Source organism: Lynx rufus, unplaced genomic scaffold (genome assembly GCF_022079265.1).
Source record: "Lynx rufus isolate CCGP_SWC_20201006 ecotype Redwood Valley unplaced genomic scaffold, mLynRuf1.p SCAF_6, whole genome shotgun sequence".
Taxonomy (NCBI): domain Eukaryota; kingdom Metazoa; phylum Chordata; class Mammalia; order Carnivora; family Felidae; genus Lynx; species Lynx rufus.
The window spans coordinates 126,674,077-126,701,354 of record NW_025814878.1 but is presented as its reverse complement, the minus strand read 5'-3'; positions in this window follow the sequence as shown (position 1 = coordinate 126,701,354).

Below are 27,278 nucleotides of genomic sequence, written 5' to 3'. Positions count from 1 at the left end.
TTCTGAAAGATACAGGCCAATTTAGATTGTCTATTTCTTCTTGTCTGAGTTTTGGCAGATTGTGTCTCTTAAGGGATTGGTCCATTTCATCCATGTTATCAAATTTACGGGCATAGAACTGTTCACTGTATTCTCTTATTATCCTTGTAATGTCCATGGGATCTATAGTGTTGTCCCCTCCTACATTTCTGATATTACTAATTTGTGTCATCTCTCTTTCTTGGCCTGGCTAGAGGCTTATCAACCTCTCAAAAGAGTTGATCCTCTTTTGAGCATTATTTTAAGGTGAAACCTTCTCCTTGACCATGTAATGTAGTGAGACTCCATTTCAGTTTGTACAATACAGTACCTCTGGTCATCAGACGTCAGGCAGCCTCCACAGGGTGACAGCCTAGAACTACAGTCAGCATTGCATGTGAAAGTTTCCTTTGATAGGAAAAAGCGGTCTAACTCATCCACAGATGTCTTCTCTCATATCTAATAATATTTCAGTGAACATAATAAGTAAGGCTAAAGAAGAGGAACGCTGCCATTGTATTACATTAATGTGACTGGTAAAGAACCACTGCCTCTTCCACACTTCAGTTCAAGACCCCAGGCACGTGGCTACTAATATTAAGAGGACAGCACATTTTGAAAGTCATGGATAACTGGGCGGCCTGGGTGGTTCAGTTAACTGTTCGGCTCTTGATCATGGTTTGTGAGTTTGAACCCACATCAGGCTCTGCGCTGACAGTACGGGGACTACTTAGAATTCTTTCTCTCTCCCTCTCTCTCTCTGCCCCTCCCCTGCTCATGTGTTCTCTCTCTCTCTCTCTCTCTCTCTCTCTCTCTCTGTGTCCCTCCAAGTAAATAAATATTTAAAAAATTGAAAAATAAAAAAAATACAAATCATGAATAACTATTTAAATATAATATAAAACTGTTCTAAATCAAGTACTTGTGCTATTTAAAAACCTAGTAACTGGCTCAGATCTACATTAGAAACACCTAGGATTTTTAATTTTTTGTGTTAATTTCTATAAAAAAGACAAAGGCCTTATACTTTGGAGACGAAAAACACAGACATACACAGTCACATATGCAAAGAAATAAGTAAAATTTCTGGAAAACTTTGAAAAACTGCTTCAACTGTTTTATTTTTACTTAGTAAGAAAGGAGAAATATGTGAATAAATAGATGTGTTGGAAGTAATAGTGGAGATAGCCTTTTGTTAATAAATTACCTTCAGAAAATTCAAAGAAACAATCAATAGACGAGAACCAATCTATTTCACTCAATAGATTGTACTGAATTATATGCTGTCAGAGAACACTAATAAATAAAATAATATTTGCTTTTGATAAATATGTTTGTAGATCACCAGTTCTAAATTTCATTTAGTACTGCAAAGCCAGCAAACACTTTTATGGATAAAAGCAAAAACAAAAACCAGGCTCTGAATAGATCATAGGTACAGAGCAGGTCTTAAATTATTTAAGTTATTCTTTGTAATTAAAAAATGTCTAAAGTAATTAAATCATAAATTCTGCTAATAGCCCTCCTCAGTCTGGAGTCAGAATGATGTGGAAACACACACACACACACACACACACACGCACACGCACACGCACGCACACTGACAGTCACCAATTTCCCTGGCTCTCTATCTTCCTACTCTATAAAATGAGATCAAATTGCCTGATCATCAGCCCCCTTTCAGATCTAAGTTAAGAATTCTATGTCACCATCTATTATATGAAATAAAGCCAATCCTCAAATAAGGAGAAATATAAATGTGTATGAGCATGCCTCTATAGAACATTCAGAAAAGTGTAAGATGTTTTAAAATTTTATCTTAACATAAATTCGGAGTCATAGAAAAATTGAAAAAGGAGAATTCTCATATACTCTTCATCTAGCTTTTCCTGATGTTAACATACTGCATAACCATTAAAAAGTGATCAAAGCTGGGACACCTGGGTGGCTCAGTTGGTTAAGCATCCAACTTTGGCTCAGGTCATGATCTCACTGTTCGTGGGTTCAAGCCCCGTGTCAGTCTCTGTGCTTGATAGTTTGAAGCCTGGAGCCTGCTTCAGATTCCGTGTCTCCCTTTCTCTCTGCCCTTCCCCAACTCGTAATCTGTCTCTTTCATTAAAAAAATAATAAAACATTAAAAAAAATTTAAGTGATCAAAACTAAGAAAATAACATCAGTACAACACTATTCACTAAATCACAGTCTTTATTCAGATTTCACCATTTCTACTACTATTGTCCTTTTTCTTTCCAGAATCCTATGATACATTTAGTGGTCACGTCTCCTTAGTCTCTTCTCGCATCCAACAGTCTCTCAATCTTTCTTTGTGTTCTATGCCCTTAACATATAGTCTTCTGAAGAGTACTGATAGTGTATTTTGCAGAATGAATCCTGGTCTCATATCCCACAGTTTGGGTTTATCTAATGTTTTCCTATGATCACATTAATATTATATACTTTTGGCAAGAATGTCATGGAATTGATGTGTCCTTCTCAGTCTATCATATTAGAGGTACATGATGTTGATATGGAATCCATGTTTTTAATGTTTTGATGTATAAAAAGATAACTTTTACACTCTTCCAATAACTTCTTAAGCTTAGATGTAAATACATTTATTAATTTTTATTAAACTATAAAATGTATGAAATTACATCGCTCCAAAATCTGAGTAAGCACAAAGAATAGATAAATTATTTATTCTTTCTGTTAGAAAGTTGTTCAAACGTGGAAAAGAAAGATTGGGGCTTAAAAAAGAGACAAGAAGCTGCTTTCAAACTCATAAAACTAATACAAAGTTTCTTTGTACTGGAAGCAGTGATATTTGTGGTTAAATGCACAGTCTATCAGAAGCTTCGTGGAAATACAAAACGAATGGGCAAAATGGAAATATTTGTGAAAGGACACTCTTACTGATTTGTCATTTAAAAGATAATGTTGGGGTTGTTTTCTATTTTTAATTAATGCAAATCTGTGTATAGTTATTTTTCTGTATTTTCTGTATTGTGTATATGAAGCCCCCCAAATATGTAAGACTTAATAGAGCAATTTTCTTGCCAATTTATCCAATGCATGTAAACATTCTTTGCACACTTATTTTTCCACCATGAAGAAATCTACCTATTATATTTTCCCCCCAGGTAATACCTCTTCTTTTCCTTCTCTGCACAGAAGGTAGGTATAAACCAGGAGAGTGGGGCATTGCGTTCTCAACAGTCAGAGAAGATTTCATCTGTGCTGTATCTACTAGACTGTAATTTAAAACAATTAGGCAAGAGGGTGATAACTCCTGAGGGTGAGTGAATGCCCAGAAAGAGAATGGATAAAGAAATGGGAAAGACAACTGAAGAAAAAAAATATTCAGGTGTGAGTTTGAGAACAGCAAGATTTATCACTGCATCCAAAGTTAGTAAGGCAAGTTTCCTGCCCTAGAAATATTACAACTCAGGAGTCCCTGGGTGGCTCAGTCAGTTAAAGTGTCTAACTCTTGATCTGGGCTCAGGTCATGATCTCACAGTGGTGATCTCACGGTTGGTTGTGAGATCGAGCCCCAGAATCCCTGCTTGGGATTCTATCTCTCCCTCTCTCTCTGACCCTCCCCTGCTCACGCTCTGTCTAAACAAACAAACAAACATATATATTTATAGACATAAATGTTCTATATAAAGAAATACTACAACTCAGATTTTAAAAATATATCTTAACTATAGAAATGAATTCAGCTGTGCTTGGTGGGGGGGGGGGAATTTAAGAGACTGACTTTCTATACATTAAATTTAAATAGTAATAAAAAAGTCTTCAGAAATGAAATAGCAAAATTGTAGGTTAAAACAATTATGAAATTATTTTTTTTATTTAATTTTATACTTTAAGTAAATTTTACCCCCAACGTGGGGCTTGAACTCACAACCCCAGATCAAGAGTCTCATGTGTAAGGATTGAGTCAGCCAGGAGCCCCCATGTATAAAATTCTTATGTCGTGAGGAACATTTTACATGTTCCTGTTTTCCATTTAGTAACCTAAAAAGCAAATCTCCTATAAGAAGCTCTTTAATTTGAGCACTGATTTATAATTTTTTCCAAGAAGAAAACTGATCTTATCTCTTATTTCCTTTTCCTTTGTCTATGTTTTTATCACAGACTTTTTTAATGCAAATTTGAGTCAAAAATAGAATGGGAAAGCACAAAAACACAAGTATAAAGACAGTTGTTAATCCAATGGATATCTTCTTTTGCAAATTAGTCCGAAAAGATGAAAGAAACTTCTTTCCATCTTTTTTCTTCTTTCTTTCTTTCTTTCTTTCTTTCTTTCTTTCTTTCTTTCTTTCTTCCTTTCTGTTATTTCAAGGCCAAAGAAGGTGACTCTTGAATCTCCACTGTCCTGTTCTGACCACCTTGGGGGCATCGTGTTCAGGTCTGGGTGTCTGAATTCAATAGGTCTTTAACCAACAAATTTAACAGTTGACAATTTTGAAGATATTAATAGGAGATGGAAAATCAGTGGAAATACAATAGTCATTTCTAAATATCTGAAGTATTGTCAGGTGGGACAGAGGTTAGAAGAATTCATTGAGACCATTTGAGGGCAGAACAAAAACTAAGCAGGTGAAAATCATAGAAAGGAAGTTTTGCCTGAAAATATGTCCGGCTTTCAAAGGAGATGGTCCATTTCGCATCAATAGAAATACAGAGCAAATGAAACAACCCCTTATTACAAATGTTGTGGAGAGCACTCATTCATTTGTTGAGGTTGTACTAAATAATCTCGAGGTTTCCCACTAAATCTAAGAGCCTATATGTATAAAATAGTTACATAAAATGTATTAAATATTTTAAATGTTTTAAAAGTGCCCTTTTATTTAAAAAAGCCCTCAGTCCAGTACTTTGTAAATTGATGAATGAAGCCTTTTGCAATATATGAAATTCTCCTAACTTCTTTATTTTGAACCTCAGTATTTTATCAGTCATTTGTATATAACGTGATAGATAGATAGATAGATAGATAGTAGATAGACATAGAAAGTTATTAAGCTACATACTTGTGTATAAAGTTATTCAGGCTAATAAACTAAATGAAGCAATCAAGAGTCAAGACTATAATTTCTACTTCACATAGCTTTATGTTATAATTTTTGTTGTTGTTGAAGCAAGTGCATTTCCTAAAAAAGACTCGTATTGTGTGTAACCAAGTTCATTTATGCTAAGTTCTAAAAGGGTTCAGAGAAAGTTAGTTTTTTTGCGAGAACTTCTCATTAAATCCGTTCTATTTCTGTTGTTTGCCAATGGTCACATGCCCGTTCCATGTTTCCTCCACTTCTATTTCTGGAAAATGGGATGTCAGAGCTCACAAACAAAGAAGACTGATATTGACAAAAATAAGAATGGCAGGGGATGAGGGAGGAAGGTCTCTTTCCTCAAAGTCATTATTCCAACCTTGTAGTTTTTTGTTTCCTTGTTTACTGAGGATGGACAAGAATGAGACCTTGAGTTGCCCTACCCATATTATCCAAACAATTGAAATAATATCATATGATCAGGGCTAAGGCTTAAAGAAAGCCAGCCAGATTGCAGCAGATACCTAGTGAATCAGCAATATACTGTACATGATAACTGGCCAACGCAAGTGATACGAATGAGACAGTAGAAAATAAATTGGCTTTCAAAGAAGGTAAGAAAACCAGGCGAACTCTTCCCAATGGTGCAAGACGTGGGGGCGTCTACAACCTCAGTGCTCAGCAACAGAGTCCTGATACTAATATTTCAATGAGGAGAAAAGAGGGGAGAGGCTATCACCAAACTTAACATGGCTCCTGTGTCACCAAAGCTTATCTTATCCATATGTCCAGTCCACGGGACTATGGTATAATGATGGTAAGCACAATGACCATGATGATGACTAACACACAAATTAATCCATAAAACTAGGTATGCCCATGGACGTGGGCTTCCCATTTGAGCATCCATTCTCACTGGTGCCACGGAAAAGATTAAAATGCTTCTATACTACACTCCTGCAGAAAAGATGATGCAAATTTAGACCAAGAATCCATTTCCAATGATTCATGTGGGATTAAGAAGATGTTTGTTTATGCCCTCAGATTGTGAGGGATACTGTGTACCAACGAGCATTTCTTTTTTTTTTAAATTTTTTTTTAACGTTTATTAATTTTTGAGACAGAGAGAGACAGAGCATGAACGGGGGAGGGGCAGAGAGAGAGGGAGACACAGAATCGGAAGCAGTCTCCAGGCTCTGAGCCATCAGCCCAGAGTCCGATGCGGGGCTCGAACTCACAGACCGAGAGATCGTGACCTGAGCTGAAGTCGAACGCCCAACCGACTGAGCCACCCAGACGCCCCCCAACGAGCATTTCTTAAGCACCCTAAAGATACCTGACTCCCCTAGCCCATTTCCTCACCGCGGCCGGAGGTACCATTCAAAGCTTGGCACTGATGATGTCCCCCTCCCAATTCGAGGCTTCAAAGCCCTTCTCACTGTGGTGGCCAATCAGCCTCATCACTTGCCGCTGTCTTTTCTATACACTGTTGTCCATGCTTTTTGAATTTCTTGTGTGTTTCCTTGAATATGATCTCTCACCTTGACATTTTGGCACTATATGTGCCCTCAGCATGAGATAAGTCCTCTGCTTTTTGCATGCCTCTCACTTATCCTTTCAGGTTTCTGTCTAAATGTTCCTTTCTAGGACTTCTTAAACCATCTTAGCTGGATTAGACAGCCTTCACGTGCTCCTAAAGTATGTCATACTTCTCCTGCAAAGGCACCCAACATTTTATTAGTGGCCCCATTTATTTGTCTCTCTCCCCTGACAAAATGCAAAGTCTATGAAAACTGGAATGTCTCGTCTCCAGTACCTCACTCAGGGCTTGGTACATAATTGGAACACAAAAACTGTAGAACAAATGAACAAATGAATTGAGTAGAGAAATAGGGAATACAAGGGGCCAATGTGGGAACAAGTGAGTTAGCTACACAGCTGAGTGTATTTACTCCTCCATATGTAATGCATTACCCTCTTTCCTAGACATGTAGCCACACGAAGGATCCTTCTTGCAAATGGAGAAATGGAAGCAGAATGCTTGGTGCCTCTTCAAAATGATACAATTAATTGGTAGCAGAGACGGGAGAGGGACTCCTATCTCCAGATACTTTCTGCCCCTCCCCCCAAATTGAGATTTATTTTCGCCATGCAGCCACAGACCAAAAGCACCATACACTGGATTAAGTTCCCCCCAAAAGGAAGGGGAAAGATATTAAATGGATCAATAAAGAAGCAAGATATAAGTGTAGTTTCTCTAGAGGCTTTACTTTCATTAACTAACTTACCCAGGAAAAGTATTGCGCAAATAATCCATGGGTGGAAAATGATCCTGGTGCTTGGAGTCCTAAGCAAAGGACTGAATTTGCCTAGAGGCATTTCCAGATTAACCTATCCATACCAGTTCCTCCAATGGAACTGGAAGCATCAGAGGAAATAGACATGCCCGAAACCTGATTTTCAATCTCTCCATAGTTTATCAGGTTTCTGGCATCATCATGTTTTTGTAATTAAACAGAATAGGCCCGCTCACACATAATAACTGAAAAGAGAAAGGCTCTCTAGTTTCAGAACACTGTGTCCTCAGTTTAACAGGCCTGACTCTGGTGCGAAACGAGAGGAGAGCGCTCTGGTTTGCATAAAGCAAACCACAAACTGCCCTCTGGCTTTGCTCTGCTGAGACTGAAAAGATCTTATCAGCCCTTTTCAGATTATCCACTCCCTAAGACATCGGGCACTCTTCCATTTCCGCAGCTGGTTACCTTTATGGTATAATCTGAGATTAAATATAGGGGGAAGAATAAAAAAAGAATTACAGGAATTGTACTTAAAATATAATAGTCCCACCAGGAGACATGCAACACTTAAACTTTGAACACCAATGGCCATGCAGAACTCTACCATGGTCTGAGCAATAAATCAAACCCACATGGCTATGACTATTATTTATATACCCGAAAGGCTCCCTGGTGAAAGATAAGAATCAACCTTTTCGTTTTTCATAGAAAAGCAATAGGAAAAGAGTAACCCTAAGGTTCTAGTAGAGAAGAAAAAAAAAAAAAAACATTTAAAATGTGTTTGCTGAAATCTGTTACAAAGTCTTAAGGCCATACCAGGTCTGTGCCCAGCAGTATATGGGCAAACAGGTAGGATTTTGGTGAGCTTCAAGTTCACAATGAAGATTCAAGGAGTGTTGCTTTATCCTAAGAATGTTACTGTGTCACCATTCACAGCGTCTCAAAAACTCTTAGCCTGGGACGTAAACCCACTGCACCTCCAGGCTCTAATTCCGAGAGTCTTCTGGATGGCCACAGACACTTCATGAACCTGTTCCTTTCACTGAAGGCTGTTGCAATGTGTTATGAGCAGTCCTGTCAGGACATCCGGTTACCAAATGCCTTCCTCTTGATGTCCATCAAGTTGACTAAATTACTCTGTTCTAGGCCACCATTCTTCTTCAGCATCCAGGAACAAATCTCTGAGAAATTTTACTTAGCCAAACAAATATTGGTTTTCAAGTGTCTACTAATCCTTAAAAGATCTTCATTCTTTAAAAATGCATTCTAAAAGCACATGGACTTATGGCGACCCCATAGATCCTCACAAAATTTTAGGTGTGCCTGAGTGATCTGCGAGTGCCGGTTATCAATATTCATTTTATTTATTTATGTTTTAGAGAGAAAAAGAGACCTTGAGTGGGAGAGGAGCAGAGAGGAGGGGGGCGGGGACAGAGGATCTGAAGCAGGCTCCGGACCAACAGCCATGAGCCCGATGTGGGGCTTGAACTCATGAACCACAAGATTACGACCTGAGCCAAAGTCGGAGGCTCAACCAACCAAGCCGCCCAGGTGTTCCTCACTGTTCACTTTAAACAAGAATTTATTCAAACATATTAATTGATACTTGAGGATTTTTGAAGACTTTGATTTTTCACCATATTCACGATGAAGAAAACATTCTGTTTTATTTCCACGTCGTTTTTGTTTTTGCTCTTTGGTAATTGCTAGAGCAATAATCCAAATAAAATTTCAGTCAGGAAAAAAAGGGGGGGAGGGGGCAACCATTCTTAGGTCCATGTTTCCTACCTTGTTTGCAGCATTTTATTTATTTATTTATTTATTTATTTATTTTTTAACGTTTATTTTATTTTTGAGACAGAGAGAGACAGAGCATGAATGGGGGAGGGTCAGAGAGAGAGGGAGACACAGAATCTGAAACAGGCTCCAAGCTCTGAGCGGTCAGCACAGAGCCCAACGCGGGGCTCGAACTCACGGACTGCGAGATCATGACCCGAGCCGAAGTTGGCCGCTTAACCGACCGAGCCACCCAGGCGCCCCTGTAGCATTATTTTTTAACTAATATCGTTTTCAAATAGAAAGTGGTAAGGTTTCCCACTGAGTCTAGGAAAAAGACCAGAGTCCTCTTTCATAGTGAGCCAAATCTTTTCTCTCTCAGAAAAGATTAGAGAAAGTTGTTTGTGATAATTCACACCTTCACCAAAATAGATCTCATTGGTATCTCCTAGAGAGAAAAATTTATTTATGTATTTATTTATTTATTCTTTATTCTTTATTCTTTTTTTTTATTTTTTTAGCAGTTGAGGCTATGCAGGAAAATAAATGCTAAGTTAGCCTTAAAGCACCATCAACCTGTAGTGGTAATTACTTTAACACATTTCTTTGACACTGACAACAGAATTACGCTAATTTCAGTAGCATACGAAATGAAATGCAATAGTGTTTGAAATATATAACTGTTATATTTTGTGACTGTTGAACTTTCACTTGAAAGTGGAGGATTGAGTCTTCCTTAAGATTATGAATCCTTGAAGTTGAAAGTGGAGTGGTTTACATCTTTAGTCTAATGTCAAGTTTGAGTATGAGCTCAAATTGGTTAAAACCATAATAAAAGCAATTTTACTCATTCTAAATCAGTCTTCACTGAGGCTTATATGTCAACTCAAGTTGTGGAAAATGGCCAGAAATGTTACCGCTAGTGCCTGGCTTACGAATAACCCAAATGACCACCTCTCTGGACCCTAGAGTCTACTCCCAGAAGCCCCTGCTGCAGGACAGGCCACACGGTGCTCATGTGACTTATTTAGCAAAAACTCCAAGGATCAGCCACTGACCTAGCACTTTGTGTGTTTTTCTTTCACTGATGTCAAAGCATCAGAAAACCATGAACTCTAGCCCTCCCTCCCCATTGCCCCAGCCTCCCCTGTTAGTTCAAGTAGGCCTTCAGGGGTGAGCTTGTGAGCACAGGAGGACCTGAGGAGGGACTGAAGAAGCTCGGGGGATTCAAGGTGAAATGCACACAGGATCAAGTGAGATTTCCAAGCACATGCTTCGCATCCATTTAGTGTTGGGGCTGTTCCTGTGTTTCTCCAAAAGGGAGAAGTTTTTCCTTCCCCCTCCTTACTCTCTATGGCATTTTAACTCTGAACTTAATTAACAACCATGGTATCACCTTTAGAGTTTACTGAGGGGTGCTTTCCCACATATCTTTTAAGTGAATCTCCAAACTGTGAATACGGACATAATTTTTCCCCGTTTTACAAATTCTGGTTCTCTTCACCTTGAGGGTGACCTTGAGTGAAGTATTTAACATCTCTGTGTCTCATGTTTCTCTTTGGTAAAATGGGACCAATTATAGTCCCGGCCTCAGGGGATTATAAGGATTCATCAATATGTAAAGTGCTCAGAACCATGTGTGGCCAAGAGAAAGACCTATAGCCTGGTTGCTGGAACCACCATGACTTACAAAGGAGGCTTAGGAAACATGATTTAGTGAGAAGGAGAACCGCCCCTTTACTCATAAAGATTCTGAACCCTGTTCTCACGATACCTTATCTTCTCTCCACTCCTCCAGACGGCCGCTGGAGTCTGCAGTCTTCATCTGCAGCATAGGCGAAGCGGACTAACTGAAAATTTAGCCGTCTTTATAAACATTAGCCTCTGAGACAATAGATTTGATTTCCAAAAAGCTGTCAGAATATAGCTTATTAAAATCAAAAACTGCCCTCTGCATTGTCATACCTGACGTTTAACATGTATGTGGACCTGGGTGGCACGGTCGGTTGAGCGTCTGACTCTGGATCCCCGCTGCGGTCATGGTCCCATGGTTTGTGAGTTCGAGCCCCGCAGCCGGCTGTGTGGGGACAGTGGAGCCTGATTGGTGTTCCGTCTCTGCTTCTGTCTTCCCCTCCCGGCTCTCTCTCTCTCTCAAAAGAAATAAATAAACTTAAAAAAATTAAAATAAAAAAATATATGTGTTGGCTAAGGAAGAAGTAAGAGAAACGCTTTATAGCAGAAGCAGGCTATTAAATGAATGTGAACATTTAAGAGAATGAATGCAGGGCAGTATCTGACACTATGCTCTGCAGCCGAGGTTTTGGCGAATTCTACAGTCGGTACAAAGTCGTCACAGTTTGGTTTCCAAAGTGCTTCCTGAGCATGGGGGCAAGTTGGCTGGGTCAGCGTTTGTCCTTGCCCTAATCAAAACCAGCACGGATGCATTTAGGGGAAACCTGCCGTGAACAACCGAAGCCGTTGCAACACTGTGACTTTCTTCCCTTGTGTAAATAGATGAATAGATCTTAATCAATCATGTCCTGAAGAATGTTTAATTCTGGTGAATTAACAATTTACTCATTTAATATGTGTTACGAATTTCACTTTTTGTTTTCAGCAAAAAGAAGTTTGAAATCCTTTTTTTTTTTCATTCTGATGTATCTCTTCTCCAAGGAGGAACAACATGGTACCGTAAGGAAGCTGGCCTTGGAATCTGTCAGACCTGCATGCGAATCCCATTTCTGCAACTTTGTAGCAGCGAGACTTTGAGAAATTTGTTTAGCTTCTCCCAGCCTGTTTCCTAAATTACAAAGTAGAAATGAAAACGGTCCGCGGCAGGACAGCTGTGAACATCAGCTGAGCGGTACCACCCTTGGGCCAGCACCTGATTCATGATAGGCATTTCAGACAAGGTCTTCTGTCCTTTCTCTTGGGCCTGACTGAAATGCAGTTCCCGAAGGGGGTGAGTATAGGAAAGGTATCAGCTATTCCATTGCTTCCAAGGCAAGGTTGTCAGACCCATTAACCCAGCACTACCAAAAAAAAAAAAAAAAAAAATGGGTTTCTTATTATCCCAGCCTATTTCAGCACCCCCTGATGCCACCTTCAAAACAAAAATCCCTTCTTCTCAGCCAATTCACTCTTTCTCGGATCTTAGAAAAATCCCTCATTTTCTTCTTCTACCCAGATTAAAATAGTGGCTCTGCCACTTACTGCTCTGTGACAGTGGGCAAGTTACTTAGCTTCTCTGTGCTTCTGTTGCCCTCCCTATAAAATGAGAAGACTAAACTCATAGAGTTGTTTTGAGGGTTGTTAGGAGTTAATGCTGGTAAGAAACTTAGAATTTTTCCAGGCACATAGTCAGGGCTTAAGTACCGGGTATTGTCAAGATCTGGGGCCGACAGCCTGGCTTTGTCTTGAGGTCGATGCTGCTGAAGCATCCCCGTGCTAAATTTGTGTGACCTGAAACTCTCCGCAGCCAAGCCAGCCACAGCTACTCACACGAGTCAGGCATGGGTAGCTGTCTATGAGTGAGCTTCAAACCCCCGGGGAGAGCCTGCCCCTGCCACGTGACCACCCACTACACTCGCCCACTACGTGGCCCTCACAGCCACGCAGCTGTGATCTCGCAGAACAGAAACATTTATTTCACATTGTTTTTTCTTCTTTCTCTCATAGCTCCCTCTCTAACACTCAGGCATGATTCCGTAGGGTTAAACTGGGGGTAGAAGAGGGGATATGGGTGACAAATCCTCCTCTGATCTCAGAATCACCCTTTCTGACCATGAGTCCTTTTTCTTTGGTTCCAATGTCTGTGCTTTGTTCCTTTCATCCTGACGGGGAGCTTGGTTACAAAGACTCTTCAATACCTCAAGCAAATAAAGGCTACTCCGGAATCTGCCCCATGTCTGAATCCTGGGCCCCCATTGCACCTGACATCTCTCTTCTTGGTGATGCAAGTCAGTGAAATCCCCATGCAGGAGTTTGGGGCAACAAGTGGTCTTGCTAGAAAAATAAAATATGACTTCAAGAAGCAGTCAGAGTACGTGCTACTCCTGTGTCGGAAAATATAGGAGAAGCAGTGATAGATGCTACAAAGGAAGATTGTTTTCTCCCCTTTCCATCGGGCCAGTTTTAATCTAATCTGAAAGAAGGGGCACTGCAAATGCCTCTTGGAGACATCTGTACACAGATGGTCGTTGGCACGGTCGATGTTCTTGACATTTCTATCGAGAAGAGCGCTGGGGAAAACGATTGATGAATGTTTCGGACTTTGGTTTCAACTTTCTAATGCTGTGTAGAAATCTATTTTTTTTTTCCTGAGCTTATACCTGAGATGTGCCCTAATAATGCCCCCACGAGCAAGCACAACAGGTCACAGCAGCAGAGTTCCCTCACCTTGAGAAGTGCACCTGTACCAACTCATTTTAAAGCATTCGCCGTTTCACGGGTTCGAGCACCGCATCAAACTCTGTTCTGGCAGCACAGAGCCTGCTTGGGATTCTCTCTCTCTCTCTCTCTCTCTCTCTCTCTCTCCATTTCTCTTTGCCCCCCCCCACCCAGGCTGCCCCTGTCTCTCTCAAAATAAATCAACTTAAACACTTCAAAAAGTAAATAAATAAATAATAAAAGGGAAAAAGAAAAATGACTTTCCCAGCTGTTGTGGGGTTTATTTTTCTATTTTTTATTTTCATGTGATTTTATTTTATTTTTTATATTAGATATAACTTATCGTCAAATTGGTTTTGATACAATACTCAGTGCTCATCCCAACACGTGCCCTCCTCAATACCCATCACCCACTTGCATAGGGGCACTTGTACCCCAATTAACTAGCAGCACTTTCAACAATAGCCAAATTATGGGAAGAGCCTAAATGTCCATCAACTGATGAATGGAGAAAGAAGATGTGGTTTATATATATATAAGGAATACTACTTGGCAATGAGAAACAATGAAATCTGGCCATTTGCAGCAACGTGAATGGAACTGGAAGGTATTATGCTGAATGAAATAAATCAGGCAGAGAAAGACAGACACCATATGTTTTCACTCAGATGTGGATCCTGAGAAATTTAACAGAAGACCATGGGGAGGGGAAGCGGGGAACAATGTTATGGAGTTTAGATTGACAGGCAGGAGTATTTTTTACGAAATTTTATCATTAGAATGTCACTTCCATGAAGGCAAGAAATTTAGTCTATTGTGTTGCAACACAATCTCCAGCACCTAGAATGCCTTGAAAAAAATGTTCATTCAGAATTAAAGATCATTTCATATATAAAAGGTATGCTCCAGATGGATGGAACTTTATTCAGACTCATTCATTCTCCCATCCAGCACATTATTTATTTAGAGCCTCCCAATGGCACACAGAGAAATGAATGAATTAATGGATTAATGCAGGGGGTTTTTTTTGATATCAGAATTTAGGAGGTCTTGCACTTGAATTTATTGATATTTTGCATCAGGCCCCAAAATTGACAGATCTTAGAATGATTTTTCAAATGTTCATTCAGAACTAATGATTAATTCAAATATGAAAGGTAAACACTAAAGAAGGTTGAGCAAATAGAAATTATAATATCCTAACAAATACAGCTGGTGATGCCACACTCAACAAGATGTAGCCCAGATGTGTCTGAATCTATATCTTCTTAATTTCACATCTACTTAATCTACTTAATCTTAAATGGTGGAAAATTGTGATCTTAAAAGAAGAAATTCATGGGGTGCCTGGGTGGCTCAGTCAGTGAAGCGTCCGACTTCAGTTCAGGTCATGATCTCACAGTTTGTGGCTTCGAGCCCCACGTCAAGCTCTGTGCCGACAGCTCAGAGCCTGCAGCCTGCTTTGGATTCTGTGTCTCCCTCTCCCTCTGCCACTTCCCCCACTTGTGTTCTCTCTCTCTCTCTCTCTCTCTCAAAGATAAATAAACATTAAAAAATTTAAAAAAGGAGAAATTTACAAGTTATTATGAAGGATCAACGATTGCTATGAGATATTACAAACTACAGACATTATGAAACTCTTAGAACTTGAACCAGTGATACTTTTCTTTCGCTCTTAGTTTCTACTCTTTCATTAGTTCTAGATCTCATTACAAAGGTATATATATATATATATATACATATATGTGTGTGTGTGTGTGTGTATTCATTGGAATATATGTATTAATTGGGGAATAAATTTAAAATATTGCTTTTCCTTCATTCTTCTTATTGATGGGAGAAAAATGGGTTTTTACAGGTTTTAGTTTCATGTAGTATGAGTAGATTTAGTGAGTTACAACTTGCCTTGTATCCTGTGATGTCAATGATGTGTGTTTTGGTACCAATGATGGTTCTACTGCAACCATAGAATTGCTTAAATCAATCACTTTAAACAGGAATTACAGGCTTCACGTATGTCATTTTTATTTAACAAAATAAATAAAAAACATGAAAGCCCTAAAAAAGAGAGTAGAGGATATTGATTTTATTTCTCAAATCATTTTAATTTAGAGGACAATCTGTACGTGGTGTTCTAAGTTGATTCACTTTTGTTACTAGTCTTCAAATCTGTCCATCTTTATCTAAAACGTTTCAAAGCCGTTGTGACCAACACATTAAAATAAAATAAAGGAAGTTTGATATGTGTGAACCTTTGCAATCTTACAGAATTACAGACTTAAACGTGACCTGGGGAACACTATCTTTGTTTTGACTCTGAATCTTTTGTATGTACTTGCCCCTCTTTCCCTTTTGTTGTGTGTGTTGAAAGTAATCGGTTCAGTTAAAAGACACTTCACTAAAGATGATTTGACATCCATGTGGGGTTTAGAGACCCAAAGATAAATACCACAAAAAAAGATGTGAGGCAAAAGAACCCCAACGAAGCTTGTTTTAATTTAGCTCCTTAACTAGTTAATCTCCACTTGATATATCCCTGCATTTTATGCCAATCAAAAACCTTTCACACTGTAATTTTATCAATCTGAGAACACTAGTTCCTGGCTTCTCATTAACATTGACTTCAGTACCTCTGTTACTAGAAAACAAAATACTACTAACTGACGTGCACAAGACAACTAAGTGAATGATAGGGCCCTCTTTGTTCTTTTTCTTTCTTCTCCCTTTGTCCTCTTCCTCTCTTCTCCCCTCCTCTTCTCTTCTCTCTCTCTCTCTCTTTCTCTCTGAACCTATCATATGAGCACATGATTAAACAGTGGAGCACGTCAGACCACAGGAATCATAGAATGGCCATGAGGTATATGGTTTCCTTCTCACGAGACTGGAAAACTGGCTTAGTCCCTTGTAGAAAACCCCTTTGCAAGTTTTATTTTTTATCTTTTTACTGTTTTATTCGAGAGAGTGAGAGAGAGAGAGAGAGAGAGAGACAGCATGAGCGAGGGAGGGGCAGACTGAGAGGGACACAGAATCCAAAGCAGACTCCACTCTCTGAGCTATCAGCACAGATCCCAACGTGGGGCTTGCACTCATGATCCGTGAGATCATGACCTGAGCCCAAGTAGGACACTCAACCGATTGAGCCACCCAGGCGCCCCCTTTTTTTCATTTTTTTACTGTTTATTCGAAAAATCCCTTTGCAAGTTTGATCAGCTTTGCATACCTGGGTGCAATTTCAATTCTCCTTCACTTACTCCGGGCCTCGGGCACTCATTGCTGTTGTCTCCTTGCAGATTTGCAAAATGCCTCCATAATTCCCGATGGCCATTGGAAGCTCTGCCATCCCCAATTTGGTACACTGGAACTGGTTGATTAGATAGAAGTAAAGGTACAAACTGAAAAAGTGGCTCATTGTTTAAAGGTGGCACAAAAGCTCCATTTTAATTAGTTCTCAGATGTAAAGATTCTGAACTGCAAAAGATCTGTCTGCACATTTAAAATGTGTATACATTTTAAGCAAAAAAAAAAAAAAAAAAAAAAAAGGCATGGAAAACGGTAGATTATCTTCCAGGACAGAAGTTTTGCATCTTTTTGGAATAAAGACATTTAGATTCCTGACATCCACTTCCTCTGGGCAGAGACCTTTTCTCCCCACTGAATAAGCTTTTGTCTGTCTGAGTAAATAAGGCTTTAGTCCCCAACTACAGAATTTCACAAAATTTTTCGGCAATTTGGCGCGTATGCAGTGAGGGTCTCACTTCCTCCATACACGTAAGGCCTTTCCATTCCAATGATCTGCATTCATTATTTGCCACGTGCTAACTAACTCATGGGGGAAAAAGACTAGAAGGATGGGTAACAGACAATCCTTAGCTATAAGGGTCTCGCACAAATAGATAAGTCAGCTACTCAAATAAGCGTGATAGAAGCTGTAGTCAGACAATAAGCTCTTCTGTGACTCCATAGAAGTGATCTGACCTTCCCACACTTTGTTATTCCATATAAAAAAGGGAAACAAAACTATCCTCTGCCCTCTCTTCACAGGGACTATGGAGATCCTGTTCATAAAGTGTTACAAAGTCATTTTTATTATGGTTTATCTTAATTTACCTGAATTAGCTGAATCTACATCTGCCAGTGTATCGTCAGCATGTGATACACACACACACACACACACACACACACGCACACACGCACACACTCCTTTGGGAAGGAATATGTAGCACCCTCTCCTAGCTGATTAACTTAAGGGAACAATGTTACTTGATAGCATGTGTTTGGTGTGCATGCAATTAATTTACATTTTGCCCTACTTTTGTTCTCAAGGCCTTGTGATGCTTTTTAAGCATGATTTTGTTGCATGAACACGCGTATACATGCACTGCTGCGTAGAGCTCTAAAATTAAATTGACTTGCTGGCTGAAGTTAGAGAAAATCCTTTTCTAGCTTCTTTCTAACACTCAATAAATTATTACAGTCTGTGCACAAAACACAAATTACATGCTTTATTAGTATGTTCTGTAGTAACCTCAAAACCACAAGTGTTTACACGTCCTGCACGCATGCACTTTGGGGCTTTTTAATAGCTGGCTGACAAGAGATTAAAGGCAGAAATATGGCATTTTATTAAAGCAAACATATCAGTATGCCTACCATGATAAAATGATCTAGTTTTCTTCAGACACAAAAGTTTCTGTTGAGTGATACCTTTGAAATTCCTTGAGGGTAGCCTATTATTCACTCTCCTCAACAGAGAACAGCTCCAAATGGTCTCCAATTTTCAAAGAGTATTGCCTGGTCATTCTTTACTGTCAAAATGAAGAAGAGTATAAAAGTTAAGTCAATAAAGTAATATAAAATGCTTAATATAAAAATTCAAGAATGAATGATTAACCATTAAAAACTTACAGTAGCTATTTCATCCAGGAAAAAAAAATTAACATTTCCCCTGAAACCTATTAACACTCCTTGTAAACAATATTCTTTTTTGAAATATATGACCTTTCCTAATGCTCGCCACAGACACGGCATTTTTCTTAGATCCACTTTACCTCTACTGATATGAGGTTGAATTCCTCAGGAGAGAATGTTCCGAGGCCCTTCCTCAGATATATGTGGTCTTCTACTGTATTTCCCACACGGATGTGCTCTCAGTGTCGGATGTGAACTCTGACAACCTGTTGTTGCTGGTCTCATCCAAAATTATAGAATGTTCCAGTGGACCAACAGGAGACAAAGCACACTGCCTTCTTTTAAACCCATAGCTTCTTTATCTTCTACAAAATTTGACAAATTGATAATTGTGAAAATTAGTGTAACTATTTCTCTTTTTTTTTTTTCTAACGTTTATTGATTATTTGAGAGACAGAGCAAGACAGAGCATGAGCAGGGGAGGGGCAGAGAGAGGAGACACAGAATTTGAAGCAGGCTCCAGGCTCTGAGCGGTCAGCACAGAGCCCGACGTGGGACTCGAACCCACCAACTGTGAGATCGTGACCTGAGCCGAAGTCAGATGCCCAACCAACTGAGCCACCCAGGCTCCCCAACATCTCTCTTTTCTTGATTACATCAATTTTGCACTGACGTCTCTGTAGTACCTGTGAATGTCGCAGAGAGACATGTACAGAGAAAAAAAGAAGTAAAAAATGTTTCTCTGTATTATTAATGAAACTATCTGAGAGTAGGGTTTACTTCAATCTAGGATTTCTTTTAAGAATTAAACCATAAAAAAAACAAGACTGCTCAGGGTCCGCCTAAAGCTAATCCCTCAGTACCCTGGTGTTGCTTACAAAAATAACACCCTAGGCGTGCCTCGGTGGCTCAGTTGGTTGAGCATCCAGCTTTGGCTCAGGTCATGATTTCATGGTTCGTGAGTTCAAGCCTGGCGTCGGGCTCTGTGCTCGCAACTCAGAGCCTGGAGACTGCTTCGGATTCTGTGTCCCCCTCTTTCTCTGGCCCATCCCCACTTATGCTCTGCCTCTCTCTGTCTAAATAAATAAATAAAACATCAAAAAAATAACACCCTAAATATAAGGTATATAAAGAATTGTTTTGATTGAAAAATTGAAAAATGATAGAGCTGGGGTCAATTAGACCTCCCCTTAAGATTGCTAAATGTGTTCTACTCAATGGTTCTGGAGTCAACAAAGAAGGCACCACCACGCCATCCTGAGAAAACCACCACCAGGGCTGTAGCCAGTTGGTTGGCATGAGAGAAGAGTAGAATCTGGTCCTGGGAATGAACTCACATTGCAGGATTCTTGTAAATCTCTCCTTTACAGATTTCGTTTGCTTTGATAGATATTGTGAATGGCCATTTCCCGGAAACTTTCTTCCAAAAAGTAGACAGAGATATGTGGACCATTCCCACTGAGGGGAAAGGAGGCACACCAAATGGGTATCTTTACTGGGCTCTTAAGTGTTTGTTTAGCACCTAGAGAGAATTCTAACCTTGAAGAGCATCTCCAAGAGAAAAGACATGTGGACACGAAATAACTATAGAACATGAACACAGTCAGGACAATAATGCTCAAATGCTTGAGGTAGATGTTGATGGTATGTGAAATGTACCCTATATTTGTTTCCCTTAGGTTGATGTTTTCAACAGCCAGTCGATCCTTTTCATGAAATCTACAATTTATTCACTGTCCACAATACTGACGGGCCTGGCCTAGACATCTGTACCCTGGAAGCAGTCATTTAAAGTCCTCCCTCCACTTTGGCTACGTATTGGGGGTATTATCTTGTGGTACCTTCTTTTGTCAGCCATTTCAATGACATTTGTAGATGATAACATTTACTTAGTCAATTAATCATTTTCTTATGCGTTTGGTTGTTAAGACATTACTGAACAAGGTGCATCACTTCTCGTGGGTTTTAGTTATAAGTTATATTGTAGTTTGATATTTTGGGTTTGTGTGTGTGTGTGTGTGTGCACATTTGTGCTTGTGGCATATTTGCACTATATAATCCAGAAGAGTAAATCTAATTGCAGGAATGAGGCTAAGGAAATCTTGGATCTGAATGAAACTTCAACTTTTTCTCAACAAATGAGTATAAAAACGCTGATAATGTTTCTCCACTGTCTGAAACAGTGGCCCCAGAATGTAAGGTGTTTTTTTTTTTAATTTTCTCATCACTTTTATTCATTATCAAGCCAAAGAAACCATCATGAGCATTTTTAAATCTATAAATCTTGCAAATAATATCAATTTCTTTTTGCCTCTATTAATTCACCTTTGTCCCTACACAAACATTCATTGAACATGTCCTATGTGTTTATATATATATACAAACATAGTTCGTGGTTCCAGAGGTCGAACACACAAAGGCAAATTAAACGTAGATCCTGATATCAAAGTTGCAATTCAATTTGATAAACAGTGTTTCTTTTTTTTCAACGTTTATTTATTTTTGGGACAGAGAGAGACAGAGCATGAACGGGGGAGGGGCAGAGAGAGAGGGAGACACAGAATCGGAAACAGGCTCCAGGCTCTGAGCCATCAGCCCAGAGCCCGACGGCGGGGCTCGAACTCACGGACCGCGAGACCGTGACCTGGCTGAAGTCGGACGCTTAACCGACTGCGCCACCCAGGCGCCCCGATAAACAGTGTTTCAAAGGTAAATAAAAGTTTATATGAGGCTAAGTCACAAGGTTTGTTTGTTGAATTGCTGTTTGAACCTACACAGCACAATAAGTGATTGATACATGTTATCTAATTTAATCCTCAGAAGTGCAGATATAAGCATGGCCTCTAAAAACTCTCATATTGAGAGGATAGTCATTTGAACAGAAATCTGGAAAAGAGACCAAGAATGAAGGGGCATCGAGGAAGAATGAGAGCTGACTCATGGAACTCAAAAGTAAATAGTAAAGGATATTAAATGCTGTGGAAATGTCAAGAATGAACATGGTAAACCAGCAATGATTTGAGGAGAAAAAAGCCATTACTGACCATTGAGAAAAGAATGGAATGGCGGGTTGAAATTTGCCCTCTTAGGAAATTTTTATTCAAGTGACAGTAAAGGAATTAAAACGAAAAACAAACACAAAAGAAAAAAGAAAAAGTTTTATAGAAAACATGGTAGCAGAGGAGAAACTTCAAAGATATTTAGGAAGATATATATGTAAAGTTGATAGCTGTGTGGTAACAAACTTAAGTATTAGCACCCTTCACTCTAAGAAAGGCCAACAAGGGAGAAAGTTAATTTTTACTAAGCAGTCTAAGAATATCTCAAAAGTTGGAGGCAGCTTGTACATATGAAGGCAAGGACATAGGATGGGGATGAAAAAGGGAGATTAGTTGTAAGTTTGTATAAATAGTAACTACACCCCAGGTACCCTCTCTCATCTGATTCCTCCAAGGAACTACTTTTCTGCCACCCTACAGGATGGGAGGTTACTATGGAAATATTTTGAATCCAAGAAGCTGTGGGCTCACAGATGTCATACGTAGTGGTGCATGAGAGTGAAACACCAAGAAGGGAAGAGAGGGTAAAAATGCATATTAAAATATGAACCCATGCCCCCCTTTCCAGACTCTCAGAATCCTGGCAACCGAGCTAACATCACGCTGTCTTCTACATCATCCTTACCCTGGCCTCACAGTTAGGAGACTGGAGAATGTCTGTCTGGGAAAATTTCCCAGTTCAAGAAAAAAATGCCTGGATAACCCTAACCAAAGGCTGAGTTCCCCCACTGAGTTGACTGTGTTAACCAAAGTCAACAAATCTATCCACTCTCCACCTTCATTTTCCACCTGAAAATTTGAAAATTTTCATTTTCAAATACAAGCATAGAAACAGAAACATAAAACATTTTTAAAGCTTCCAATATGAAAGACAAAGATTAAAGGAGACAGAGAAAAGGAACTCAGAGAAAATAAGACCATTAACGGAAAGGAAAACTAACAAGCAAACAAACAGCAAAACAACCCTGGATTTGATAACCTAGGGGGAAAAAATAAAACAGCATAAGAAGATTTATGAAAAAAATATGCTATTAAGTAAAAGAAATACTCATAAACAAGAGCCCGTGGAAATTAATAGCTAGTACAAGAGAAGTTAAAATGCAATTTAAAGACGAAAAGATAAAATCAAAGGAATTTCTGAAAAGGTAGAACAAACATATACAAATGAAACATTGTATAAGAAAGAATCAATCTAGGAGTTACGGAAAAAACAACAAAATCACAAGGAAGAAACTCTTCAAAGAAATAATACAAACGAATTTCTCGGAACAAAAAACCACCCAAGATTTTGATTATCAGATTGAAGTGTCTGTGAACACTGAACGCATCGAATGAAAAAGAACCCAACCAAAAGGTTCAAAAGGTTTGGTCCTCCAGGAAAAAAGTTCGTGAATGCTAACAGGTGGATGTCTCCAAGGAGAGCTCCACCTGCTGGTGGGGATGTGGTAGTCCAATCGGGAGAATCTGAAGATAAGTTAATAACAAATATAAAGGGAGAGTAAGGAAACAATACAAAATGAGCCGATTATAAACTGCCAGGGCAGTTAAGAAAGGGAATGTGATTGTGCTGCTCTGCATTTCTTAACCATGAACAGTATGCCTACAGTCGTAATTCTATAAAGAGAGATTCCTGAATTAACAGGAATCTTAAACAGGAATTTCAAATGATTGAAATGTAGCAGGTAGGCAAGTGGAAATAGGGGAAGGGGTTGGGGAGCTTAAGAATAATAAATTACACTCTTTTGTTGTAAGAAATCAATAGACGATGTCTAAAATAAAGAAGTCTAAGACCAACAGTACCAAAGTGTTATTTTGAAAAACAGGTCTGAATGCGCAAGAAATGTTCAGAAGAATTTCTCAGGAGTTAGAGTAGGAGGGAGCCATCCACTGCTGGTTTTATTTTCAAGCCTTATAGTAGGAAGTGCTTTTGAAACCACGTGTGTATTATTGAATTAAAAGTAAGAGATTGAAAACATTGAATGAGGTGAATATAGATCCATTGATTTGGTATCATGTTCAAGATAGTTATATTAAGTGAGCCACAGGCAAACACTTTCAGAACAATCTCAGCTATATTGTTAATATTATATATTTGGATATTTGCTCATATATGTTTTTGTGTCAAGAAAGACTTAGAAGGAGCCACATTGAACAGGGGTGGCAACTCAAGAAGAAGAGCTTAGACTGAACTCAATATGAGTTTGATTCCTTGAAATGTTTATATTTACAATGTCTTTGAATGTTACAGGTATGATTATGAAATGTTTGAACAGTTTAAACAATATCCAATCCATATGAAATTATAAGTGTTTGTGCATAAGAAATATATAAATCATGGTCACTAAAGTATTGAGATGGTATTTCAGGGTGATGGAATTTCACTGTATTTTTATTCTATGCTTTACACTATACTCCTTGAGTTTTTGGAAATGATAGACCAAAAGGCAGTATGCCTGACTATAAGACTACAGTGATTTCAACACAAAATTATGACATGAGAGTACATATACATGTAAGTACTCCTGGAAAAAATGAAAACAAATAAACAGTAGTATTAAAATGGTATGATTGTAAGTGATAACTTTTTTTTTTTTTACATTTATTTATTTTTGGGACAGAGAGAGAGACAGAGCATGAACGGGGGAGGGGCAGAGAGAGGGAGACACAGAATCGGAAACAGGCTCCAGGCTCCGAGCCATCAGCCCAGAGCCTGACGCAGGGCTCGAACTCACGGACCGCGAGATCGTGACCTGGCTGAAGTCGGGCGCTTAACCGACTGCGCCACCCAGGCGCCCCAAGTAAGTGATAACTTTTTAAAAACTTCCCTATATTTTGCATATGTGGCCTTTACACACAGTAAGTATGACTTCAGCTCTAATAAAAGAAATTTAAATGAACAGGGGAGAGAATCCGTGACTGGGGGAGAAAATGAGGGGTGAGTAGGCAAAAGAACACATTTGCTTGGTATTTACTATATGTTAAGTATGTCCTGATGGCAAAGGCAGAGACAGGCATAGGGTTTTCTCCACCGGCCTAGCACACAGTGTCAGGTCTCTAATAAACATTCTTAACAGATAATTGCATCTAAGAATGAATGAACCAATAAATCGATGAGTTGCGGAACATTTTTTAATTTGGAAAGAAAAAGAAAAAAGAAAAATTATAGTGCCCATGATAAGGAACAATAATGATAGTAATGAGCAGTATTGGGTAATGGGATTTTGCTTGGTTTTCAGGATAATGGAAACTGAATATGTTTAAAGAGAGAAGATTTCCATAGATGCTTGAGATGTGATCATAGATGAGGTCCTGGAAGGACTTACAAAGATGAGATGCAGAGCAACAGTGAAGCATTAGCTCCAGCTACCTTTGCTAAGAGAATGGTGTTACAGTTGTCCAATATAAGGAGAGCATAACGTGAAGGTGATTTTAAAGGCAACTCGTGGTGTTTGCTTCGGATTGTCTCAACTTCAGAGCAGTAGTCACAAGCTTGTGCTTGGGAAGTGACAAAAATGTAAAATAAAAGCCTTTAAAGGAGGTCAAACACGAATGTTCAAACTTCCTTGCAATAGCTCTAAAACATAGCTGCCCAAAGATCCTCAGAACCAGTTAATTAGTTGCAAATTTCAAAAACATTGACAACTAGCATTCACTAGCATGTTTGATAACCATAGGGCTGTTTTGAAAGAGCACATTAAACTGTAATAGGTAATTTAGATATTTTGTCATAATTTCACACTTATTTTACTGCAAAAAATTAGAAAATGAAGGATCATGAGATTCAGGTCATGCTTTCCTTCTTCCACTAAACAATTGATAAAATTAGATTTTTTTTTAGAGAGAGAGAGAGTGTGTGAGCAGGGCAGAGAGAAAGAGAGAGAGAATCTTAAGCAGGCTACAAGCTCAGCACAGGGCCCAATGCCAGGCTTGATTCCATGACTCTGGGATCATGACCTGAGCCCAAATCAAGACTCCAACACTCAACCAACTGAGCCACCCAGGGGTCTCTGGGTATTCATTTTTGATTGAGCTTAAACTCCTTAGAACGTCCATATTCCCATCTATAAATTAGGTCTAAAATATGTTTAAAGCTCCATGAGCTATTAGTTTTTACAGCTATAACCATGACTATAAATGGACATTGTCAAGGGAATCCTCTCAATAATCCCCAAATATGATAAGGACATTTACAACCCTTTCAACTTACAGGTGAGAAATTGACCTATAAAGACATTAAGGCATATGATTTAGATATGAATAACTATGGGGAGAATGAGACAGCCCAATAAGATCTCTCAGTGACGGAACATTGAAATTTAATGAAATGATTATTAATATGCATTTAATGGAATATTCTTGAAGATACATATCTGAGGCATTTTTTCTGTGCTTTGTGGTCTCTAGGTACCCACACAAAATTGAGACCTGAAGATGTGGCCATTGATTAAAGTAATGAATCCCTTTAAATGAACAGATTTTATGGGAATGGAATTAAACTCTTAATTAAAAATCAAATAACTGTGATATTGGACGTAGATAGTGTACTTGTGGATATATTTCATTTTTATTCAAAACAGGTTCTGAATATTTTCACCATAAATACCTTACTTCAAATTTCCTGATAATTTTCATATTTGAAAGAAATTTTACATCCTGAATTTCAATTTTAAGTGATGTGGAATGTATAGGGAGAAAATGGATTAATTGAAATGGCCCGTGGTAGGACATCTGTCCTCTGATCTATAAATAATGCAGAGAGAAAAACAGAGAAGAATAAAGACTTCACCAGTTGTCAAGATTGAAAAGATAGCACGTAAAAAAAAATCAGAAAATGATGTATTTATTTTAAAAACAGACTAAACATATATTTTAAGCATGACATCATGGTGGAAACTAAGGCTAGGTCAGCATCAAACACTGACATAACAGTTCATGTCATAGAATATTTGACTTTAGAGAACATTTTGAGCACTTACCAAGGACATGAACCAACTTTGAATGTCCCATGGTGAGGTATGTGTGCATAACAATAGGACTTTGTAATTTAACTGGAAATGGATTTTAACCAGCTAGTAATATTATGGGTCACACTCAAATGCTCTCGTATGCTGAAGTTTAGAAAGATTTAGATTTTTTGCTCCATGGTAGGTACAGATCATAGATTCTATCTTGGACTAGTGTACCTCTTGGGTGCTTGGTAGACATTGCTGCTTTTCTGATAGATATAGAAAATGAGGTTACAAAATTGCTATACTATCACTTACTCTTAGACGGAACAGGTAAAAATCCTTAGGGAAATCATGTTAATGGGCTATAGGTTTTCCGGAATTTGCTATATGCTTGGGAAAAGAGTAGACCACAAACTTTAGATTTGAGCAAACATCCCCATTCCATTTCTTATAATAGCAGGGTGGTTTGGTGAGCTATTTTTGACTTTTGAAAAGCAGAGAGCCATAAAATATATCTTTTAAAATAAGTATCAACTGAAAAACAATTTATTTTCCTTAAAACATAACACATTTCTGAATATGAATATTAAAAGAAGTTGATATTGGTGTTCGATATTAAGTTTTGGATATGGCAACGGGTTAGAGACAGTGATAAAGAATTTCTTTTCAGTGACCAAGACAAATCCTCATCTTGTGAGAAGGTGAGTGTATGTTTAATCTGAAATAAAATAAAGTCCACCCTGAATCCCGTAAGCAATAAGGCACAGAAAGGGCATTTGATGAGCAAGAAAAGTGATATAAACTGAAACGAATAAAAATGGAAAAAAT